General features: G+C 37.5%; 1 long non-coding RNA gene across 3 annotated transcripts; it reads right to left on the bottom strand.

Moving 5' to 3' along the window:
• Window positions 1-16,914: 16,914 nt before the first annotated feature.
• LOC128263674 (uncharacterized) lies at window positions 16,915-20,772 on the bottom strand. Of its 3 annotated transcripts, none has more exons than XR_008268465.1 (5): window positions 20,636-20,772; window positions 20,422-20,507; window positions 19,194-19,403; window positions 18,004-18,223; window positions 16,915-17,571 (listed from the first exon to the last, which is right to left on the bottom strand). It is a non-coding gene; the product is annotated as an uncharacterized LOC128263674 (long non-coding RNA). The 3 variants fall into 3 exon arrangements; XR_008268467.1 differs by having other exon boundaries at window positions 18,049-18,223; XR_008268466.1 differs by having other exon boundaries at window positions 20,425-20,507.
• Between the last annotated feature and the right edge of the window lie 5,731 nt (window positions 20,773-26,503).

The raw sequence follows: 26,503 nt of genomic DNA, 5'->3' as shown, positions 1-26,503 counted from the left end.
AAAAATTCACTTAGGATCGTTACCGGATTACTAACCGGGCACTGTAGACTGAAAAGTCACTTAGGTAAGATGGGAATAACCAGCAGTAGAACTTGCTGATCCTGCGATATAGAGGACGAAACCTCTAAACACATCATCGCAGACTGTCCGGCTTAAGCAAGTATAAGATGTAAAATCTTAGGAACCAGAACTCTTACACCTGAGCTCTTAGGAAGAATCAACCCACTAAAACTCCTCGACTTTATTCGAGGAAGTGGGTTGATATCTGAGCTGTAGGCTCTGAATAGATCTTACAGGTCGCGGTACACTAAACACCCCGATACTAATAATAAAGGTAAATTGGCCTTTGAGTTCCATAGAGCAATATCCTTCAAAAATAGAAAACAAATGCTACGCGAAAGAAAAAAAAACGGTAAAAGACGAAGTTGATGACGTCGGCGCCAGTCGGTTGACTGTGCCAAGCATAACCAAAAAATGTTTTCTTGGCGCGTGCCACTTAGTGTAATTTGTGAAGTGCAATAGATGCCACGCTGTTAAAGGGGTTGTAAGGCGGGGCCTTCACAACAATTTTTGAAGGTAAGTACTACAATGCAATGCGTTTACATGTGAACTTATGCACCGCGCGCTATAAATAAATTTATGTTACGCGTTTGGTAGTTTTTAAATAATTTGATTAATTTATATTTAAATATTGCATGTTTCAGAACTAAACATCACCAAAAGAGCGATGGAATGCCTTTAGATGGATCAAAAAAGGCATTACATACCTAAAGAGCTGTTTGGCCAAGCAGTAATTATTTTCAAAAATTTAACGAAGTGGCAAAAAGGAAGTTAAATGCAATAAATATAAATGGAGATGAGAAACAGTTAGGAAACACACAACACATTTAAAAAACATGTTCTCGCACACATACACGTAAAAAATTACGTTTTTGTTAATATATATACAAAAACCTGATTTTTTTATAAAAACATGTGCGTATATTCATACATACACAAATATGCAAAAAAAAACAACCTAATTTTTGGTGCTAAGTGATCTCGCATTGTTGGTGCTCGAATTTGATTAGCAAGAGTAAATAGAGATGGAATACATGCAGAGATTAAATAAATATGCAAATGCAAGGCCAAATAAGCCACCGGTGCAGATCTCTGATATGAATATAAATATATGCATGTTTGTATAAACATACATATGTACATACATACATGTTTTTGCAAGTGTCGAATGTGTTTTTAAATTGTTTATCATCTTCATTCGCAGTCAATCGTGTCGGAATTTGTCTGTCATTAACTTTCTGTCTCTCTCTCGAACAAGCTCCTTTTAACCCTCTCTTCATCTTCTTTCTCTGCCATTCGTTAAATCCTACTCTATTTTTCTTCCATCTCCCTTCCACTGTTTACAACTGTTCTATTTTGCCTAACTATTTTGCCTCTGCTTCTGTAAAATTCAGAAGTCGAAACAGCTGCAAGTAAAACGGAATATGCGTTTTTAGGAATTCGTTTGCAGTAGATAACGAAGCTGCGCGCGACTTTTAAAGCCAGGGTTGCTCAAGCAAGACAACAATAATATCGTTGGTTTCTTTTTGGATCGCCATAATGTTTTCTCTCTTCTGTTTGTTTGTAACTGCTCTGCCATAAAGCAGTATTGAGCACCCTTGTTTTAAATATGCATACGTCACATTTGTGCAAAATAATTACTATTTTTATTTTTTCTGTGTCTTTCAGGCACATCATGATGAAAATGAAACAGTAAGTAATACCATTGTATGATTCTGTTTGTATACAAATATTTTAAATGTATAGGTGGACGTGTCTAAAATTTTGTTAGAGTCAAAGAACTCGAAATACATTTTTAAACATTACTGTAAGGAGCGAACATTGACACTCAAACTAAGAAAGCTAAGCAGTGCAATTGTTGCTGAACACTTAGTTTCAGTGAACATTAAGATTTCACAACAAATGTTTTCCGATGTCGCTGAGCAAATAATCGGGTTGCTTGACACAGATATAAAGGTAAGACAAAATTTAAATATTTAATTATATTTATACCCTTGCAGAGGGTATTATAATTTCACTCAAAAGTTTGCAACGCAGTGAAGGACCGACTCTATAAAGAATATATATTCTTGATAAGCATCACCAGGCGAGTCGATCTAGCCATGTCCGTCTGTCCGATTGTCCGTCCGTCTGTCAGTCCGTTTCTACGCAAACTAGTCTCTCAGTTTTAAAACTATCTGCATGAAACTTTCCCAAAAGTTGTCTTTCTATTGCAGGTAGTATATAAGTCGGAACGAGCCGGATCGGACGACTATAGCATATAGCTCCTATAGGAACATTCGAAAAAATAAATTTAAAAAAGTTATAAATTTGCTGTTTTTTTGTTTTTTTTTTAGTTCTTCGACATATAGTAATGGTTAAATATTTCAGAATTATGGTTTAAATTTCATCAAAATCGGACGACTATATCATATAGCCCCCATAGGAACAATCGCAAAAAAAATACAACAAAAAATGGAACTTTGCTGTTTTTTAATTTTTTCTATTATTTCTTCGACATATAGTAATGGTTAAATATTTTAGAATTACGGTTTAAATTTCATTAAAATCGGACGACTAAATCATATAGCTCCCATAGGAACAATCGGAAAAAAATACAACGACTATATCATATAGCTCCCATAGAAATAATAAAAATATTTAAAATAATTATCTAATAATTGAGCTGCAAATCATCATAGCTTCAATGTTTTTAGACATATACGCAAGTAAATCATAATTTTAATGTTTTAAAAAATATTTAATTCTTGCAATAGCTGCAAGGTGATATGAACTTCGGCTGGCCGAAATTTGCTTCCTTTCATGTTTTTCTTAAAAGTTCACAATCAGGATGGATTTCCATTTTTAAATAAAATTTTTTCCTGAATCAAGAAATTTTTGTCATTGATTCAAAGACCGGCCGATTTAAAGGCGAGATTTCAAAGTTTTTGGGAACTTTTTTCTATGAGTCTAATTCTTCAACAAATCATTCGATGTGGAAGTATTGCGCTGTTGTATTCGGTGATTAGTGAAGTCCATAATTTCATTAGTGATCTGGATCTTGGCTTCAGATATATTACCTCTTTTTAAAATAGTAATATAAAAGTTGTTGTTCCCAATCTTTTTGCTTGAGTTTATTGATTAGATCTGAACAATTTTGATCTCTAATGTAGATAGGTGGTGGCTTTACAAATTTTATTGGCTTGGGGTGGTTGACCGTCATCTTTTTTGAGCTATGGCAAATTTGTTTGCAGAAGTTGCCTTAGTGGTGTTGTTTGAAGTTTTCGTAAGTTTAGGCAAGTTTGTTTCTCTATCTTTTTGCGGACTAAGTTTTCTTTATTTGTACATACCGATCGATCCCAGTCTGTACAAGCGTAGATTGTGAGAGCTCTGCAGCAGAAGCTAGTATTGCTCGCGATGCCAAAATCGGTCAGACGTTGGTCGATGTTGAAGTTGTTGTTGTTGTAGTCGATACGACAGTTGTTATTGAGGGCACCGTATTAGTGAGCGCACAAGCTGATGTAGTCTATAGTCTATAGGTGGAAGGGGGAAGGGCATTGCAAACTCCATGACTGCGTTGGAGCAGCGCAGCTTGAGTTGGTAAATAGTGCTGGCGAAAGAGACCGAGCTCTCTCAGTAGCGGGCGGCGAAATTGCGATGAAACAGATGAATCCAAAAAAAGCCCCTGGCCATGATTTAATTTCGCCTAAAATGATAATTCAATTGCCTCTATGCGCAGTCAAAAGCATAACCACCATATTCAACTCAATTCTTAAATGGGGCTATTTTCCCACACCATGGAAAAAGTCTGTTATTACAATAATACCCAAACTACCGAACAGGTAAATGGCATAACAGCTGAAATACGCACAGCGTTTGAATGCAGGGAATACTGCAGTGCCTTATTCCTAGACGTATCTCATGCCTTCGTCCGCGTTTGGATTGACGGTCTGGTTCATAAAATCAAGACTGTCCTACCACAAAACACCCACAAATTACTTGAAACTTACCTTAAAGACAGAGTATTAACTGTCAGATGCAAAAATTTCTTCTCCGCCAACGACAAAATCGAAGCTGGAGTACCCCAAGGAAGTGTGCTCGGACCGATCTTGTATGTCCTACACACGGCTGACATTCCCACAAGCAGCCAAACAACTCTATCCACCTTTGCTGATGACACAGCTATACCCAGTCGTTCAAAATGTCCAAAAACAGCAACAGCGTATTTAAAAAAATCACTTGGGGGCCGCAGAAAAATGGCTAGCAGATTGGCGCATACAAGTCAACGAACAAAAATGCAAACATATTCCGTTTACACTCAATCGGGCAACCTGCCCACCACTGACCCTAAACAACAAACAAATCTGTCAAATCGATGAAGTCACATACCTGGTCATCCACTTAGACAGGCGGCTTACCTGGAGAAAGCACATTGAAGCGAAGAAGATTTCCCTAAAACTCATGGCCAACAGTTTCCACTGGCTCGTCAATTCCCGCTCACCCCTGCCACTGGAACTCAAGTACTTATTTACAACCCTTGTTTAAAGCCAACCTGGATGTACGGGTCTGAACTCTGGGGCAACGCAAGCAGTAGCAACATAGAAATCATCCAACGAATACAGTCGAAGGTACTGCGAACAATGACTGGGGCCCCCTGGTATATTCGCAATGCAAATATCCACAGGGACCTGGACATAAAACCCATTAAAGAAGAAATTGATAGTAAAGTCTCGAAGTACGAAGCTAGACTATCAGTACATCCAAACAAACTAGCCAGGCAGTTCAGGCGGCTCAGTAACCACTCTCGGCTACAGCGCAACGACCGCCCACTTCTGCCCAACTTAGGGCCATTAACCAATTAACAATTATAATACAATATAGGTTAAGATTTGGATACTTATTGTAAGTCTCTTGTAGAGAAGATTCGATAAACAAATAAAACGTAAAATAAAAAAAAATAAAAAAATTCAACTATGTAAATGCGGTCACACAGATAGATAAAGCTTAGCTTCGTGCTCTGGAAAAACTACGGTAATTATCTAAATGTTAAGTAAAAGGTTAAGTCCCAAATCGTGAACTTTGTCTACAGAATAAAACCCTATTAATTATCATTCTTACGCTACAAGATCTGGCTTTTTCTTGTTTCGGTGCGGTATAGCGGGTTAAAGGCAACTCTTGGTGGCCATCGTTCGGTCGGCGTCATTTCTTTTATTCGCACTCCATTATCGTGCTTCAACTTCACATTCACCCCGCGGAGGGCTCGACTTGAAGAGGCGGGGGCTACCACAGGTGCAAAAAATTCGAGCTCATCAGCCGGAAAATCATAACGAGTGCGGCGGCTGGCGTTAAGAAGCAGCGGGCACAAATTCCTAAGGACAGCGGGCTTTAAGGATAGAAGCCGAGTGGCGATCAACAGCCTGGCGGATCAGGCCAAGTTGCGGCTCTAGTAGAACGGATTGCAAGGTTGGAAAAGGAGCTACAAAGTGCAAGGGCAGGTGAAGGGCAAGATGCAGCCGCTAAGAATCCCGTTGGAATCGGGTTGAGCGGTATTGGAGCGAGCGAGGCGGCGAATGCGTCGCCTGTACAGATCTGTGAGAGTCAGTGGCGCCATCTTTAGATGAACAGTTTCCGCCATCATTGAGTGGAACTTTGTCGCCACCATTGAGTGGAAATTTGCTTAGGGCGATTGTTCCTATGGTTTTAATATATTTTTATTTTTTTTTATATTGTTTTGCTTATTAAACAGTGAGAATGAAATGTACAAATATAAGTGTATGCTGAATTCAAATTGCATGACAAGATCACATTGTAATGTAGGTATAGGTTTTTTAGGTTTATCTTTTATGTTACTTTGGTTTATAAGCAAATTAATTGTAAAAATTATAAGTATATGCTGAATAAAATTTGCATGGCAGGACAATATTGTTATACAAGTATACCTATGTAAGTAATTAACTTTTAAGATCGTTTAAAAGTTCTGATACCGACCTGTTTTTAATATCGTTCTTAAGAAATATCTTAAAAAATAATTTTGTATAAAGGTCCATATCAGGGATGCTTCCTCGGGGCATTCAATATTAAGAACTTGAAATATTTTGAAGCATGCATTAATGCATTCCAAAATATTATTGAACCCGTAGTATACTCCAGAGACGTGTACAAAAAACTGGGTTAAGATGTACGGAGAATCACCAATTCAACAGATTTTTGGTTGACACCTTTTCATTAAATTGAAGGCTTCGTCGACTTCAATCTTGGTAAATGTATTTGGCTTTGAAAGAGTCTGCTTCCAGGTGAAAAATGCGTTCCTGCCATCTTAAATAGTATAGTTTTTGCTCTGGGTTCCCTGACTTTTTCTTCCTCGCGCAGAAGGTTCCAACAGGGCTAGCAGCTAAAAGCGTCCTTCACGTCTATGAAAAAAATTTAATATTTTATTAATTATTATATAGAAATATTAAAATAAAAAAACAATGAAGGAACTTTGTTAATTATAATTTTTTAAATATTTTTGGCTAGCTTGTATTTTTTTAAAAATTGGTTATTTAAAATTTGCATACCCTTGAAGAGGGTATTGTAATTTCAATAAAAAGTTTGCTACGCAGTGAAGAGCGCAGCATATCGTTGAAAGAAAAGGAAAATTAAAAAACAACAAAAGTTTAAGTTATATTTTTGCAGTTTTTTATTAATTTACTTCGATATTTCGCTACTATTTACTATTTCATAATAACGATTTTAACTAAATTAATATCGGACAACAATTTCATACATCAAAATCGACATATTATTTTTCAAAATATACGCATAAAAGCCTAAATGTAGTTCATATGCTTTTCGGTTTACCCAAGTGTTCTTTCTTTCTTGATAAATATATAAATTTGGACTAACCACTTGACTCCTCATTCGACTTTTGTAAGAAAGCACAACAATTTTTGCTCGATATGTTGGTTTTAAATATTGGGGATATTTTTATACCCTTGCAGAGTTTTGTTTTAAAATAACGCCAGTTATCCACGAGTAGTTTATCCTTGCCTGGGAATGATCGAGCGAAGTCTGATTCCACCTGTAAAAATACAAATATTCGTTCGTTTTCTAAAAATTGTCTAGTTTCAATCGAAAATCTTTAACCTCAGCTGAAGCCACACTTTTAAATTTATTTTTATACCCTTGCAGAGGGTATTATAATTTCAGTCAGAAGTTTGCAACGCAGTGAAGGAGTCATCTCCGACCCTATAAAGTATATATATTCTTCATCAGCATCACTAGGCGAGTCGATCTAGCCATGTCCGTCTGTCCGTCCGTCTGTCCGTCCGTCTTTCCGTCCGTCTGTCCGTCCGTCTGTCCGTCCATCTGTCCGTCTGTCCGTCCGTTTCTACGCAAACTAGTCTCTCAGTTTTAAAGCTATCTGCATGAAACTTTCCCAAAAGTTGTCTTTCTATTGCAGGTAGTATATAAGTCGGAAAGAGCCGGATCGGACGACTATAGCATATAGCTCCCATAGGAACAATCGAAAAAATAAATAAAAAAAATTATAACTTTGCTGTTTATTAATTTTTTTTTTTTAGTTCTTCGACATGTAGTAATGGTTAAATATTTCAGAATTACGGTTTAAATTTCATCAAAATCGGACGACTATATCATATAGCTCCCAGTGAGACGTTCTCACGGGTCCCTGGGCAAGTGGGGCCTAGCACAGCAGCGGCAGAAAAGGCAAAGGTTCAGGTCCAGGAAGATACCGTCCCAGTCCCACCAAAACCAGAAGCCGACAACCGCTGAAGGACGACTTTCTAGCTCGGCACCACCGGTCATCGGACCCCGACCGACATACGCGGAGGCTGCCAAGAAAGCTACGCTCATCAGGGTGGACATACTCCCGGAGGGTTTCCCGGCGGCCAGCCTGACCGCAGAGGAACTATCCGGGCTTCAGGAGTCGGTCATGGACGAGATGCTCACGTCAGCGTGGAGCGGTCCGGTCGTGTTCAGGGGAATCCACTTCAGGGTGGGTTACCTGATTATCGACTGCCTGGATGAAGGCTCAGCTGAGTGGCTTAAAGTTGCCGTACCTCAGCTGCGGACGTGGAAGGGAGTACCCCTAGAAACCCGCACGGGTGCAGACATCCCGGCAGCTTACAACGCCACGTTGTTCTGCCCGAGGAGCTCAGACCGGACCAATGAGGAGATACTAGCCTTCATTGGTTTCCAAAACCGTGTCGAGACTGACGCCTGGAAGGTCATCTCCAGGAAGAACGACGGAGCTGGTGCGCTCTTGGTCGTAGGGATGGACCAGACCGGAAGGGATGAGATAGTGGAGCGTGACCACAAGCTCAACTTCCGGTTTGGCCACGTCACCGTGAGCGGTCTGAAAAAGACTAAGAAAGCTCCGGAAGAGACGCCCAATGACGGCATCTGTAAGGCTGTCAAGGATACCAAAGTTGCAGAGTGGGGAGCACGATGGACAATCCATCACCAGCATGAACATTGGGGACGACCAAGGGGATGGACACCCTATGTCATCCCAAGAGCTGGCCCAGGAGCTCCTCCTGGACGACAGCTGCGAAGAAGCCGAGGTTACCGTGATAGACGGTGGTGGAGAGACTTGCTCTCTCTCTTCACCAGACATCACGGAGCACCAAACCTCGGAGTGATGGCTGCAACAAGCAGCACTCGGCTAGCCCAGGTAAACATCCATCGGGCCAAAGCAGCATTTGCTGTCTTGGCGAGGATGTTCACCTCCCAACACCTCGGGCTAGCCCTTGTACAGGAGCCATGGTGGCACCATGGCATAAAAGGCCTGTACACGAAAGACACTAAGGTAATATGCGATCCAGGAGGATTACTTCCCAGATCATGCATCGTTATAAGGAAAGATATCAATTATAGTATCTTTTCAGAGTTCATGAGCAGAGACTGCGTCGCCGTAACCATCAACGGCACAGAAGCTGCCCCGAAGCTAGCAGTGGCCTCCGCCCACTTTGCCGGGGAGAAGGCCTGTCCACCGCCAGGAATACCCGGGCTCGGGCACTGCCGGACGAACAAGATCCCCCTCATCATAGGATGTGATGCCAACGCGCATCATGTGATCTGGGGCAGCACGGATGTCAACAACAGAGGTGAGCAATTACTAGAATTTATTTTAAACAATAACCTATAGATCTGTAATGTCGGCGCCAGGCCGACATTTGTTACTAGGGTACGGGAAGAGGTGCTAGACATAACTCTAGCAACCAATTCATTTAAACCCCACATTAGGAACTGGCATGTGTCACCAGAAGAATCCATGTCCGACCACCGGACAATTTTGTTTGAGGTAGCCTTCAATACAAAAAGATGTAACCCTAAAAGAAACCCCAGAAAAACAAACTGGGACAAATTCAGGTCAACTCTAGAGCTCAATCTTTCCAACGAACCGTCAGGATACCCTAGACATCCCTTGGAATATGATAGAGCGGTAGACAACCTAGGCCACAAAATAGTGAATGCCTTTAAAGACAGTTGACCTCTAGGCAGACAGAAGCGGGAAACAGACGCACCATGGTGGAACGCTAGTCTTGAACGACTACGAGTAACCACTCGAAAGCTCTTCAACAAACCAAAAACTGATTGGAACTGGGAACTATACAGGCGAAGCCTGACGCTCTACAACAAAAAGATCAGAAAAGCCAAACGGAAAACTATAGGAACTTCTGTGAGGCAATAAGTAACGTCAACGAGGGCGCGAGACTGCACAAAGCAATGGCTAAAATTGCAACGGATAGTAATTTAGCCCTGAGGAAAGGTAATAACACCTTCACCTCCACGGATCGGGAGAAATTAGAATTGCTATTTGACACGCATTTCCCGGGGAGTACTCCCATTACGGGAAACATAAGGCGTGATCAACATAGAACCCCTAGGACAGTAGCTAGTGACTGGGCAGCAGCCAAGTCTATAGTTACGCCCGAGAAACTCAAATAGGCTATTGGAACCTTCCAACCATTTAAATCACCGGGAATAGACATGAGCTCTCCAGCTTTCATACAGCAGGGGCAGGAACTACTCCTAACCCGCCTAAGAAGACTAATGGTGAGCAGCCTAGCCCTTGGGTACATCCCAAGTGCATGGTGCAGCGCTGGGGTGGTCTTCATCCCCAAGAACGGTAAGAAAGACATCACCAGCCCAAAGTCCTTCAGACCTATCAGCTTAACTTCGTTTTGTATTAAAACGTTGGTAAAACTGGTAGACTACAATATCAGAAGAACAGCTCTCAGAGACTGTCCGCTGCAAAACACACAGAATGCATACAGAGCAGGCCGTTCAACAGACACTGCACTTTATCAACTATGCCGCACCCTAGAAGGGGCAATTGACAGCAAAGAAATAGCTATCTGTGCCTTTCTAGATATAGAGGGAGCCTTCGACAACACATCACATGATGCAGTTCGAGCTGCCCTGTCCAGAAGGAACATAGATGTTACTACGAGCAAATGGATTGGCAACCTACTTGAATCCAGGCAAGCAACATGTACACTGGGTTCGGATAGAGTGACAATTGCAACCAGCAGGAGGAGTACTGTCCCCTTTGCTATGGAGTCTGCTAGTAGATGAGCTTCTCAGCAGACTTGCTGGAAAAGGAATCCAATGTCAGGGATACGCCGATGACATCGTGATAATCGATGGATCCCTGACACAACAAGGCACGGGCCTTGGAGTGGTAGGGCCTCGCATAAAATACCACGAATCCCTTGGCCATTATACCAGCATATTCAAGGCTGAGGTATGTGCCATTGGACGTTGTGCAGAGCTCAACATACAGCGTGGATACAAGGAAAAGGACATATCGATCCTTTCGGACAGCCGAGCAGCAATTACTGCTTTACATAGTAACAAAATCACCTCGAAGCTAGTCCTAGAGGTGAAGAGTAAGCTAAATATATTGGGCAGCCGAAACAGGCTGGCCCTCAGATGGATTCCGGGACATAAGGATATATCCGGAAATGAACTTGCCGATAAAATGGCAAAACTAGGAGCCAAACAGCCCCTGATAGGACCAGAGCCCTACTGTGGCATAGGGAGGCACACTATAAAAGAATACCTTAGGAAAGATTAAAGGCGCCATGAGACAAGAACACTGGAGGAATACCCCAGTCCTAAGGCAAGCCAAAACTCAAATAAATAACTACAGCAAGAAGAGGTTCAAGGAACTTATTCAACTAGGGAAAAATTCACTTAGGATCGTTACCAGATTACTAACCGGGCACTGTAGACTGAAAAGTCACCTAGGTAAGATGGGAATAACCAGCAGTAGAACTTCCTGATTCTGCGATAAAGAGGACGAAACCTCAAAACACATCATCGCAGACTGTCCGGCTTTAGCAAGTATAAGATGTAAAATCTTAGGAACCAGAACTCTTACACCTGAGCTCCTATGAAGAATCAACGTAATCGTTACCAGATTACTAACCGGGCACTGTAGACTGAAAAGTCACCTAGGTAAGATGGGAATAACCAGCAGTAGAACTTCCTGATTCTGCGATAAAGAGGACGAAACCTCTAAACACATCATCGCAGACTGTCCGGCTTTAGCAAGTATAAGATGTAAAATCTTAGGAACCAGAACTCTTACACCTGAGCTCCTATGAAGAATCAACCCACTAAAACTCCTCGACTTTATTCGAGGAAGTGGGTTGATATCTGAGCTGTAGGCTCTGAATAGATCTTACAGGTCGCGGTACACTAAACACCCCGATACTAATAATAAAGGTGAATTTGCCTTTGAGTTCCATAGAGCAATATCCTTCAAAAATAGAAAACAAATGCTACGCGAAAGAAAAAAAACGGTAAAAGATGAAGTTGATGACGTCGGCGCCAGTCGGTTGACTGTGCCAAGCATAACCAAAAAATGTTGGCGCGTGCCACTTAGTGTAATTTGTGAAGTGCAATGGATGCCACGCTGTTAAAGGGGTTGGAAGGCGGGGCCTTCACAACAATTTTTGAAGGTAAGTACTACAAGGCAATGCGTTTACATGTGAACTTATGCACCGAGCGCTATAAATAAATTTATGTTACGCGTTTGGTAGTTTTAAAATAATTTGATTAATTTATATTTAAATATTGCATGTTTCAGAACTAAACATCACCAAAAGAGCGATGGAATGCCTTCAGATGGATTAAATAAGGCATCACATACCTAAAGAGCTGTTTGGCCAAGTAGTAATTATTTTCAAAAATTTAACGAAGTGGCAAAAAGGAAGTTAAATGCAATAAATATAAATGGAGATGAGAAACAGTTAGGAAACACACAACACATTTAAAAAACATGTTCTCGCACACATACACGTAAAAAAATTACGTTTTCGTTAATATATATACAAAAATTTGATTTTTTTATAAAAACATGTGCGTATATTCATACATACACAAATATGCAAAAAAAAACAACCTAATTTTTGGTGCTAAGTGATCTCGCATTGTTGGTGCTCGAATTTGATTAGCAAGAGTAAATAGAGATGGAATATATGCAGAGATTGAATAAATATGCAACTGCAAGGTCAAATAAGCCACCGGTGCAGATCTCTGATATGAATATAAATATATGCATGTTTGTATAAACATACATATGTACATACATACATGTTCTTGCAAGTGTCGAATGTGTTTTTAAATTGTTTATCATCTTCATTCGCAGTCAATCGTGTCGGAATTTGTCTGTCATTAACTTTCTGTCTCTCTCTCGAACAAGCTCCTTTTAACCCTCTCTTCATCTTTCTTTCTCTGTCATTCGTTAAATCCTACTCTATTTTTCTTCCATCTCCCTTCCACTGTTTACAACAGTTCTATTTTGCCTAACTCTTTTGCCTCTTCTTCTGTAAAATTCAGAAGTCGAAACAGCTGCAAGTAAAACGGAATATGCGTTTTTAGGAATTCGTTTGCAATAGATAACGAAGCTGCGCGCGACTTTTAAAGCCGAGTTGCTCAAGCAAGACAACAACAATATCGTTGGTTTCTTTTTGGATCGCCAAAATGTTTTCTCTCTTCTGTTTGTTTGTAACTGCACTGCCATAAAGCAGTATTGAGCACCCTTGTTTTAAATATACATACGTCACATTTGTGCAAAATAATTACTATTTTTATTTTTTCTGTGTCTTTCAGGCAGATCATGATGAAAATGAAACAGTAAGTAATACCATTGTATGATTCTGTTTGTATACAAATATTTTAAATGTATAGGTGGACGTGTCTAAAATTTTGTTAGAGTCAAAGAACTCGAAAAACATTTTTAAACATTACTGTAAGGAGCGAACATTGACACTCAAGCTACAAAAGCTAACCAGTGCAATTGTTGCTGAACACTTAGTTTCAGTGAACATTAAGATTTCACAACAAATGTTTTCCGATGTCGCTGAGCAAATAATCGGGTTGTTTGACACAGAAATAAAGGTAAGACAAAATTTAAATATTTAATTATATTTATACCCTTGCAGAGGGTATTATAATTTCACTCAAAAGTTTGCAACGCAGTGAAGGACCGACCCTATAAAGTATATATATTCTTGATCAGCATCACCAGGCGAGTCGATCTAGCCATATCCGTCTGTCCGATTGTCCGTGCGTCTGTCAGTCCGTTTCTACGCAAACTAGTCTCTCAGTTTTAAAGCTTTCTCAAAAGTTGTCTTTCTATTGCAGGTAGTATATAAGTTGGAACGAGCCGGATAGGACGACTTTAGCATATAGCTCCCATAGGAACAATCGAAAAAATAAATTTAAAAAAGTTATAAAATTTGCTGTTTTTTTGTTTTTTTTTTTTAGTTCTTCGACATATAGTAATGGTTAAATATTTCTGAGTTACGGTTTAAATTTCATCAAAATCGGACGACTATATCATATAGCCCCCATAGGAACAATCGCAAAAAAAATACAAAAAAATACACCAAAAAATGGAACTTTGCTGTTTTTTAATTTTTTCTATTATTTCTTTGACATATAGTAATGGTTAAATATTTTAGAATTACGGTTTAAATTTCATTAAAATCGGACGACTATATCATATAGCTCCCATAGGAACAATAGGAAAAAAATACAACGACTATATCGTATAGCTCCCACAGAAATAATAAAAATATATAAAATAATTATCTAATAATTGAGCTGCAAATCATCATAGCTTCAATGTTTTTAAATGTTTTTTTTCTTACGCAAGTAAATCATAATTTTAATGTTTTAAAAAATATTTAATTCTTGCAATAGCTGCAAGGTGTTCATATATCACGGCTTGCCGAAATTTGCTTCCTTTCTTGTTTTTCTTAAAAGTTCACAATCAGGATGGATTTCCATTTTTAAATAAAATTTTTTCCTGAATCAAGAAATTTTTGTCATTGATTCAAAGACCGGCCGATTTAAAGGCGAGATTTCAAAGTTTTTGGGAACTTTTTTCTATGAGTCTAATTCTTCAACAAATCATTCGATGTGGAAGTATTGCGCTGTTGTATTCGGTGACTCGTGAAGTCCATAATTTGGCTTCAGATATATTACCTCTTTTTAAAATAGTAATATAAAAGTTGTTGTTCCCAATCTTTTTGCTTGAGTTTATTGATTAGATCTGAACAATTTTGATCTCTAATGTAGATAGGTGGTGGCTTTACAAATTTTATTGGCTTGGGGTGGTTGACCGTCATCTTTTTTGAGCTATGGCAAATTTGTTTGCAGAAGTTGCCTTAGTGGTGTTGTTTGAAGTTTTCGTAAGTTTAGGCAAGTTTGTTTCCCTAGCTTTTTGCGGACTAAGTTTTCTTTATTTGTACATACCGATCGATCCCAGTCTGTAAAAACGTAGATTGTGAGAGCTCTGCAGCAGAAGCTAGTATTGCTCGCGATGCCAAAATCGGTCAGACGTTGGTCGATGTTGAAGTTGTTGTTGTTGTAGTCGATACGACAGTTGTTATTGAGGGCACCGTATTAGTGAGCGCACAAGCTGATGTAGTCTATAGTCTATAGGTGGAAGGGGGGAAGGGCATTGCAAACTCCATGACTGCGTTGGAGCAGCGCAGCTTGAGTTGGTAAATAGTGCTGGCGAAAGAGACCGAGCTCTCTCAGTAGCGGGCGGCGAAATTGCGATGAAACAGATGAATCCAAAAAAAGCCCCTGGCCATGATTTAATTTTGCCTAAAATGATAATTCAATTGCCTCTATGCGCAGTCAAAAGCATAACCACCATACTCAACTCAATTCTTAAATGGGGCTTTTTCCCACACAATGGAGAAAGTCTGTTATTACAATGATACCCAAACTACCGAACAGGTAAATGGCGTAACAGCTGGAATGCGCACAGCGTTTGAATTCGGGGAAGACTGCAGTGCTTTATTCCTGGACGTATCTCAAGCCTTCGACCGCGTTTGGATTGACGGTCTGGTTCATAAAATCAAGACTGTCCTACCTCAAAACACCCACAAATTACTTGAAACTTACCTTAAAGACAGAGTATTAACTGTCAGATGCAAAAATTTCTTCTCCGCCAACGACAAAATCGAAGCTGGAGTACCCCAAGGAAGTGTGCTCGGACCGATCTTGTATGTCCTAAACACGGCTGAAATTTCCACAAGCAGCCAAACAACTCTATCCACCTTTGCTGATGACACAGCTATACCCAGTCGTTCAAAATGTCCAAAAACAGCAACAGCGTATTTAAAAAAATCACTTTGGTGCCGCAGAAAAATGGCTAGCAGATTGGCGCATACAAGTCAACGAACAAAAATGCAAACATATTCCGTTTACTCTCAATCGGGCAACCTGCCCACCACTGGCCCTAACCAACAAACAAATCTGCCAAATCGATGAAGTCACATACCTGGGCATCCACTTAGACAGGCGGCTTACCTGGAGAAAGCACATTGAAGCGAAGAAGATTTCCCTAAAACTCATGGCCAACAGTTTCCACTGGCTCATCAATTCCCGCTCACCCCTGCCACTGGAACTCAAAGTACTTATTTACAACCCTTGTTTAAAGCCAACCTGAATGTACGGGTCTGAACTCTGGGGAAACGCAAGCAGTAGCAACATAGAAATCATCCACCGAATACAGCCGAAGGTACTGCGAACAATGACTGGGGCCCCCTGGTATATTCGCAATGCAAATATCCACAGGGACCTGGACATAAAACCCATTAAAGAAGAAATTGATAGTAAAGTCTCGAAGTACGAAGCTAGACTATCAGTACATCCAAACAAACTAGCCAGGCAGCTCAGGCGGCTCAGTAACCACTCTAGGCTACAGCGCAACGACCGCCCACTCCTGCCCAACTTAGGGCCATTAACCAATTAACAGTTATAATACAGTATAGGTTAAGATTTGAATACTTATTGTAAGTCTCTTCTAGAGAAGATTCAATAAACAAATAAAACGTAAAATAAAAAAAAATAAAAAAATTCAACAATGTAAATGCGGTCACACAGATAGATTAAGCTTAGCTTCGTGCTCTGGAAAAACTACGGTAATTATCTAAATGTTAAGTAAGAGGTTAAGTCCCAAATCGTGAACTTTGTCTACAGAATAAAACCCTATTAATTACCATTCTTACGCTACAAGATCTGGCTTTTTCTTGTTTCGGTGCGGTATAGCGGGTTAAAGGCAACTCTTGGTGGCCATCGTTCGGTCGGCGTCATTTCTTTTATTCGCACTACATTATCGTGCTTCAACTTCACATTGGAGCGAGCGAGGCGGCGAATGTATCGCCTGTACAGATCTGTGAGAGTCAGTGGCGCCATCTTTAGATGAACAGTTTCCGCCATCATTGAGTGGAACTTTGTCGCCACCATTGAGTGGAAATTTGCATAGGGCGATTGTTCCTATGGTTTTAATATATTTTTATTTTTTTTATATTGTTTTGCTTATTAAACAGTGAGAATGAAATGTACAAAATTATAAGTGTATGCTGAATTCAAATTGCATGACAAGATCACATTGTAATGTAGGTATAGGTTTTTTAGGTTTATCTTTTATGTTACTTTGGTTTATAAGCAAATTAATTGTAAAAATTATAAGTATATGCTGAATAAAATTTGCATGGCAGGACAATATTATAATACAAGTATACGTATGTAAGTAATTAACTTTTAAGATCGTTTAAAAGTTCTGATACCGACCTGTTTTTAATATCGTTCTTGAGAATTATCTTAAAAAAATAATTTTGTATAAAGGTCCATATCAGGGATGCTTCCTCGGGGCATTCAATATTAAGAACTTGAAATATTTGGAAGCATGCATTAATGCATACCAAAATATTCTTGAACCCGTAGTATACTCCAGAGACGTGTACAAAAAACTGGGTTAAGATGTACGGAGAATCACCAATACAACAGATTTTTGGTTGACACCTTTTCATTAAATTGAAGGCTTAGTCGACTTCAATATTGGTAAATGTATTTGGCTTTGAAAGAGTCTGCTTCCAGGTGAAAAATGCGTTCCTTCCATCTTCAATAGTATAGTTTTTGCTCTGGGTTCCCTGACTTTTTCTTCCTCGCGCAGAAGGTTCCAACAGGGCTGGCAGCAAAAAGCGTCCTTCACGTCTATGAAAAAAATTTAATATTTTATTAATTATTATATAGAAATATTAAAATAAAAAAAAACAATGAAGGAACTTTGTTAATTATAATTTTTTAAATATTTTTGGCTAGCTTGTATTTTTTTAAAAATTGGTTATTTAAAATTTGCATACCCTTGAAGAGGGTATTGTAATTTCAATCAAAAGTTTGCTACGCAGTGAAGAGCGCAGCATATCGTTGAAAGAAAAGGAAAATTAAAAAACAACAAAAGTTTAAGTTATAACTTTGCTGTTTTTTATTAATTTACTTCGAGATTTCGCCATTATTTACTATTTCATAAGAACGATTTTAATTAAATTAATATCGGACAACAATTTCATATATCAAAATCGAAATATTATTTTTGAAAACATACGCATAAAAGCCTAAATGTAGTTCATATACTTTTCGGCTTACCCAAGTGTTCTTTCTTTCTTGATAAATATATAAATTTGGACTAACCACTTGACTCCTCATTCGACTTTTGTAAGAAAGCACAACAATTTTTGCTCGATATGTTGGTTTTAAATATTGGGGATATTTTTATACCCTTGCAGAGTTTTGTTTTAAAATAACCCCAGTTATCCACGAGTAGTTTATCCTTGCCTGGGAATGATCGAGCGAAGTCTGATTCTACCTGTAAAAATACAAACATTCGTTAGTTTTCTAAAAATTTTCTAGTTTCAATCGAAAATCTTTAACCTCAGCTGAAGCCACACTTTTAAATTTATTTTTTAAGGTGTAATACTTTGCGTATAACAAGCCTCCTGGTTTTTTCCTATGTACCCTAAAAATGAGTAATGGTGTAATGGAGTATTAACAAGAAAGGAAGCAAATTTCGAAGCCGAAGTTCATATACCCTTGCAGCTATTGCAAGAATTATATATTTTTTAAAACATTAAAATTATGATTTACTTGCATATATGTCTAAAAACATTGAAGCTATGATGATTTGCAGATCAATTATTAGATAGTTATTTATATAGTTTTATTATTTCTATGGGAGCTATATGATATAGTCGTCCGATTTTGATAAAATTTAAACCGTAATTCTGAAATAGTTAACCATTACTATATGTCGAAGAACTAATAGAAAAAATTTAAAAACAGCAAAGTTACAATATTTTTTGTTTTTTTTTATATTTTTTTTGCGATTGTTCCTATGGGAGCTATATGATATAGTCGTCCGATTTTGATGAAATTTAAACCGTAATTCAGAAATATTTAACCATTATTGTATGTAGAAGAACTAAAAAAAAACAAAAAAACAGCAAAGTTATAATTTTTTTAAATTTATTTTTTCGATTGTTCCTATGGGAGCTATATGCTATAGTCGTCCGATCCGGCTCGTTCCGACTTATATACTACCTGCAATAGAAAGACAACTTTTGGGAAAGCTTTAAAACTGAGAGACTAGTTTGCGTAGAAACGGACGGATGGACAGACGGACATGGCTAGACCGACTCGCCTAGTGATGCTGATTAAGAATATATATACTTTAAAGGGTCGGAGATGTCTCCTTCACTGCGTTGCAAACTTCTGACTGAAATTATAATACGCTCTGCAACGGTATAAATATATAGTTAAATATTTAAATTTTGTCTTACCTTTATTTCTGTGTCAAACAAGCCGATTATTTGCTCAGCGACATCGGAAAACATTTGTTGTGAAATCTTAATGTTCACTGAAACTAAGTGTTCAGCAACAATTGCACTGCTTAGCTTTCTTAGTTTGAGTGTCAATGTTCGCTCCTTACAGTAATGTTTAAAAATGTGTTTCGAGTTCTTTGACTCTAACAAAATTTTAGACACGTCCACCTATACATTTAAAATATTTGTATACAAACAGAATCATACAATGGTATTACACAAAATAAAACTAGTAATTATTTTGCACAAATGTAACGTATGTATATTTAAAACAGGGGTGCTCAATACTGCTTTATGGCAGAGCAGTTACAAATAAACAGAAGAGAGAATACAATTTGGCGATCCAGAAAGAAACCAACGATATTGTTGTTGTCTTGCTTGAGCAACCCTGGCTTTAAAAGTCGCGCGCAGCTTCGTTATTTACTGCAAACGAATTCCTAAAAACGCATATTCCGTTTTACTTGCAGCTGTTTCGACTTCTGAATTTTACAGAAGCAGAGGCAAAAGAGTTAGGCAAAATAGAACTGTTGTAAACAGTGGAAGGGAGATGGAAGAAAAATAGAGTAGGATTTAACGAATGACAGAGAAAGAAAGATGAAGAGAGGGTTAAAAGGAGCTTGTTCGAGAGAGAGACAGAAAGTTAATGACAGACAAATTCCGACACGATTGACTGCGAATGAAGATGATAAACAATTTAAAAACACATTCGACACTTGCAAAAACATGTATGTATGTACATATGTATGTTTATACAAACATGCATATATTTATATTCATGTCAGAGATCTGCACCGGTGGCTTATTTGGCCTTGCAGTTGCATATTTATGAATTATTTTACTTTATCATTTTTATTTTCCTAAATCTTTGAACATAAATAAATATAACTTTCTATCTCTATTTACTCTTGCTAATCAAATTCGAGCACCAACAATGCGAGATCACTTAGCACCAAAAATTAGGTTGTTTTTTTGCATATTTGTGTATGTATGAATATACGCACATGTTTTTATAAAAAAATTAAGTTTTTGTATATATATTTACAAAACGTAATTTTTTTACGTGTATGTGTGCGAGAACATGTTTTTTAAATGTGTTGTGTGTTTCCTAACTGTTTCTCATCTCCATTTATATTTATTGCATTTAACTTCCTTTTTGCCACTTCGTTAAATTTTTGAAAATAATTACTACTTGGCCAAACAGCTCTTTAGGTATGTGATGCCTTATTTGATCCATCTGAAGGCATTCCATCGCTCTTTTGGTGATGTTTAGTTCTGAAACATGCAATATTTAAATATAAATTAATCAAATTATTTAAAAACTACCAAACGCGTAACATAAATTTATTTATAGCGCGCGGTGCATAAGTTCATATGTAAACGCATTGCATTGTAGTACTTACCTTCAAAAATTGTTGTGAAGGCCCCGCCTTCCAACCCCTTTAACAGCGTGGCATCCGTTGCACTTCACAAACTACACTAAGTGGCACGCGCCAACATTTTTTGGTTATGCTTGGCACAGTCAAATGACTGGCGCCGACGTCATCAACTTCATCTTTTACCGTTTTTTTTTCTTTCGCGTAGCATTTGTTAATTTAAAGGCTGGTTTTCTATTTTTGAAGGATATTGCTCTATGGAACTCAAAGGCAAATTCACCTTTAAAAACTTATCAATTGATGTTCCTGTTGTCGTTCGAAAAAAAAACAATAAAAAGTATTTTTCCTATTTTTATACCCTTGCAGAGGGTATTATAAGTTCAGTCAGAAGTTTGCAACGCTGTGAAGGAGACATCTCCGACCCTATAAAGTATATATATTTTAGAATTACGGTTTAAATTTCATCAAAATCGGACGACTATATCATATAGCTCCCATAGGAACAATCGGAAAAAAAATACAACGACTATATCATATAGCTCCCATAGAAATAATAAAAACATATAAAATAACTATCTAATAATTGAGCTGCAAATCATCAATGTTTTTAGACATATAAGCAATTAAATCATAATTTTAATGTTTTAAAAAATATTTAATTCTTGCAATAGCTGCAAGGGTATATGAATTTCGGCTTGCCGAAATTTGCTTCCTTTCTTGTTTTTCTTAACAGTTCACAATCAGGAAGGATTTATATTTTTAAATACAATTTTTTCTTGATTCAAGAAATTTATGTCAAAGTTCAAAGGTTTTGGGAACTTTTTTCTATGAGTCTAATTCTTCAACAAATCATTCGATGTGGAGGTGTTGCGTTGTTGTATTCGGTGATTAGTGAAGTCCATAATTTCTTCTAGTCCTGTGGTACATTTATCATCTCAATGTTCGGGCTCGTCTTATTAGATGGTTTCGGATGGCTGCTTGTATAATTTAATGTTAGGCTTCTGATGCTGTAAACTAATTCGTCGACTTCCTTTATGAAGAAAGCCAAGTCCATTAAATTTGTTTATCTGTTTTAGTTGCAGAAGAAAATGGTTTAGGGCCACATCTGTAAGAGTTTGTATTGCTTTTGCTGCTGCGGCTGATTTTGATGGCAGTTCCATTTTTAAATATTAATTTTTTCATCTGTTATTAGAAATACGAGTATTAGAAATCCTCATTCGTGATTTGACTAATGTTTTTTTTTCACAATAATTTTAAGTAAGTTCGTTTTGCGGATACAAATAATCTTTTGTTTATTAAATTTAGATTGGGTAAAGCTTTTATGCTGATGAACGGGTTCTCATGCTGGACCCTTGTTTAAAAGTTTATAATTTGTTTATGTCAGCTGTCGTCGGTACAGGCGTGTGAAATGTTTATAATAAGGGGACTGTTGATAACAGGCGTGGGAAATGTTTATGTCTAATGTTATGTCTGATTAATTTGAATAACTCCTATAGCTGGCTCTGGAATGTTATGTTTGACAAATTAAGTAATGGGTATCTCGGGATATACAGGCTGCGTTTTAGGTTTAATGTCTCGCCCCTCTTTTAGAGCATTCAACATCCTTGTTGAATTTCACAAAAATTAGCTAAGGGTTCCGCGGTTTAGCTAAGAACACGAAATCCGATGTTTGATGCCTTTTTTAATTATGCAGCTTAAAATAAACCATTGACCATGTCTTTGGAACGTGCCTTCAAAGTCGAAATCTGTTATTTTTCCAAATTTCTTCTATCTTAAAGTGTCTCTAAATATATTTCTTCAATGGAAACTATATTTTTTTCTTGAATCTTAAGTTCCCTATGGGTTGTAATTTCCGTTTGAACAGAATTTATAAGAATATTTCATTGGATTTTCAATATCATTAAATGCAAATTATTTGGGCATTATCTACTATAATTTTTTGCGTCCATTCTTAAAAAGACATGGCATATCTCGAAATCTCGAAAATTACGATAGTTATCTGTCGTTTGGTGGTCCGTTGTTAAGCGCGCGGGTCAGTGTGGGCCCGCTGCGGCCAAGCCGCTCTGCAGTGGAGGAACAGTTTTGCTTAAACAACTTAAATTTGCAAATTTGATGCCATTTAATTCGTAATCAGCGACCCCGAAAACATGCGTTCCGATGAATATTTGAGATCTATGAAATTTGACATACATTTTTGCAATTATGGTTCAAATTTTCAAACGCATTTTTATCGTAACCATGTTTTTTGAGTTGGTGGAAGTCCTACAGGTAGCAAAAATTGAGCAATCGTCATGAATTCCACACATGTAAATGCATCAGTGGTACCAGAATCGTCTGAGAATATTGAAACTTTTTTTTTTTTTAATAATGAATAACAAAAAAATTAAGAAAAATCAATTTTCTTTTAAGTGCTCAATATTCGTCTTTTGCAGTTCAGATTTTTTTTACGGACTCTACGACTTCCACCATAAGGACGATTCGCCCCCAACATGCCGCTATTATTGGGTACCCCCTTCACCCCTTTAATGTGTAATGCATCCATTTCTTCTTAATCTTTTACATTTTTTTTATATCATCGGAATGTATATTTATTATTGTAATTATTTTATTAAAACCTTTATTTTCAATTCATCATGCATTTAGACTTTTTGGGGTTCAAGGCTAGCCCATTAGCATTGTGCAGCTTTTGAAGGGGCGAAAACCAGATTGTAGATTGTACATTAAATTGTTTTGCTGGATAAATTGTTTTATCTGGGGTGCTCAAATGCTTTCGAGAGATATGGAAGAATAGCTTTAGGCCTATATTTATTCATTCCCTTAGGTGCTGGAATTATTTTCGTAATTTCCATAGTTCAGGGAAGGTTGAAAATGTTATTGTGTTATTAGTCGCAATATCTGAGGCAAATTTTTAAAAATTTTGGATTGATATTGTCGAAGCCTGTGGCGTTAGATTTCACTTTTAATATTGTGTCAAGGATGGGATGCCATTGACTAATACACATAAAGCTAAACCTATTATCACAGTTGGCCAGAGTAGTCATGTTGAGGTACGAGTTAGAGACTGGCTCAGGTACTGGGGCTTTAACGAAGATATTATTGAGGCTATCAACATTAATGTTTGGTTAATGGGTGATGGGTTTCCTCCCTAGTCCTAGGGCCATCCTGTTGGCTACAAATAAACTTTGTGTTCAGTATTTTATTCTTACGCTACAAGATCTGGCTTTTTCTTGTTTCGGTGCGGTATAGCGGGTTAAAGGCAACTCTTGGTGGCCATCGCTCGGTCGGCGTCATTTCTTTTATTCGCACTCCATTATCGTGCTTCAACTTCACATTCACCCCGCGGAGGGCTCGACTTGAAGAGGCGGGGGCTACCACAGGTGCAACGAATTCGAGCACATCAGCCGGAAAATCATAACGAGTGCGGCGGCTGGCGTTAAGAAGCAGCGGGCACAAATTCCTAAGGACAGCGGGCTTCAAGGATAGAAGCCGAGTGGCGATCAACAGCCTGGCGGATCAGGCTAAGTTTCGGCTCTAATAGAACGGATTGCAAGGTTGGAAAAGGAGCTACAAAGTGCAAGGGCAGGTGAAGGGCAAGATGCAGCCGCTAAGAATCCCGTTGGAATCGGGTTGAGCGGTATTGGAGCGAGCGAGGCGGCGAATGTATCGCCTGTACAGATCTGTGAGAGTCAGTGGCGCCATCTTTAGATGAACAGTTTCCGCCATCATTGAGTGGAACTTTGTCACCACCATTGAGTGGAAATTTGGCAATAGGGCGATTGTTCCTATGGTTTTAATATATTTTTATTTTTTTTATATTGTTTTGCTTATTAAACAGTGAGAATGAAATGTACAAAATTTTAAGTGAATGCTGAATTCAAATTGCATGACAAGATCACATTGTAATGTAGGTATAGGTTTTTTAGGTTTATCTTTTATGTTACTTTGGTTTATAAGCAAATTAATTGTAAAAATTATAAGTATATGCTGAATAAAATTTGCATGGCAGGACAATATTATAATACAAGTATACGTATGTAAGTAATTAACTTTTAAGATCGTTTAAAAGTTCTGATACCGACCTGTTTTTAATATCGTTCTTGAGAAATATCTTAAAAAATAATTTTGTATAAAGGTCCATATCAGGGATGCTTCCTCGGGGCATTCAATATTAAGAACTTAAAATATTTGGAAGCATGCATTAATGCATTCCAAAATATTATTGAACCCGTAGTATACTCCAGAGACGTGTACAAAAAACTGGGTTAAGATGTACGGAGAATCACCAATACAACAGATTTTTGGTTGACACCTTTTCATTAAATTGAAGGCTTACTCGACTTCAATCTTGGTAAATGTATTTGGCTTTGAAAAGAGTCTGCTTCCAGATGAAAAATGCGTTCCTGCCATCTTCAATAGTATAGTTTTTGCACTGGGTTCCCTGACTTTTTCTTCCTCGCGCAGAAGGTTCCAACAGGGCTGGCAGCAAAAAGCGTCCTTCACGTCTATGAAAAAAATTTAATATTTTATTAATTATTATATAGAAATATTAAAATAAAAAAACAATGAAGGAACTTTGTTAATTATAATTTTTTAAATATTTTTGGCTAGCTTGTATTTTTTTAAAAATTGGTTATTTAAAATTTGCATACCCTTGAAGAGGGTATTGTAATTTCAATCAAAAGTTTGCTACGCAGTGAAGAGCGCAGCATATCGTTGAAAGAAAAGGAAAATTAAAAAACAACAAAAGTTTAAGTTATAACTTTGCTGTTTTTTATTAATTTACTTCGAGATTTCGCCATTATTTACTATTTCATAATAACGATTTTAACTAAATTAATATCGGACAACAATTTCATATATCAAAATCGACATATTATTTTTCAAAATATACGCATAAAAGCCTAAATGTAGTTCATATACTTTTCGGCTTACCCAAGTGTTCTTTCTTTCTTGATAAATATATAAATTTGGACTTACCACTTGACTCCCCATTCGACTTTTGTAAGAAAGCACAACCATTTTTGCTCGATATGTTGGTTTTAAATATTGGGGATATTTTTATACCCTTGCAGAGTTTTGTTTAAAATAACCCCAGTTATCCACGAGTAGTTTATCCTTGCCTGGGAATGATCGAGCGAAGTCTGATTCTACCTGTAAAAATACAAACATTCGTTAGTTTCTAAAAATTTTCTAGTTTCAATCGAAAATCTTTAACCTCAGCTGAAGCCACACTTTTAAATTTATTTTTTAAGGTGTAATACTTTGCGTATAACAAGCCTCCTGGTTTTTTCCTATGTACCCTAAAAATGAGTAATGGTGTAATGGAGTATTAACAAGAAAGGAAGCAAATTTCGAAGCCGAAGTTCATATACCCTTGCAGCTATTGCAAGAATTATATATTTTTTAAAACATTAAAATTATGATTTACTTGCATATATGTCTAAAAGCATTGAAGCTATGATGATTTGCAGATCAATTATTAGATTGTTATTTTATATAGTTTTATTATTTCTATGGGAGCTATATTATATAGTCGTCCGATTTTGATAAAATTAAAACCGTAATTCTGAAATAGTTAACCATTACTATATGTCGAAGAACTAATACAAAAAATTTAAAAACAGCAAAGTTACAATTTTTTTTGTATTTTTTTAATATTTTTTTGCGATTGTTCCTATGGGAGCTATATGATATCGTCGTCCGATTTTGATGAAATTTAAACCGTAATTCAGAAATATTTAACCATTATTATATGTCGAAGAACTAAATAAAAAACAAAAAACAGCAAAGTTATAATTTTTTTAAATTTATTTTTTCGATTCTTCCTATGGGAGCTATATGCTATAGTCGTCCGATCCGGCTCGTTCCGACTTATATACTACCTGCAATAGAAAG

Source organism: Drosophila gunungcola, unplaced genomic scaffold, assembly GCF_025200985.1.
Source record: "Drosophila gunungcola strain Sukarami unplaced genomic scaffold, Dgunungcola_SK_2 000010F, whole genome shotgun sequence".
Classification (NCBI taxonomy): domain Eukaryota; kingdom Metazoa; phylum Arthropoda; class Insecta; order Diptera; family Drosophilidae; genus Drosophila; species Drosophila gunungcola.
This window is presented reverse-complemented; position numbering and strand designations above follow the sequence as displayed.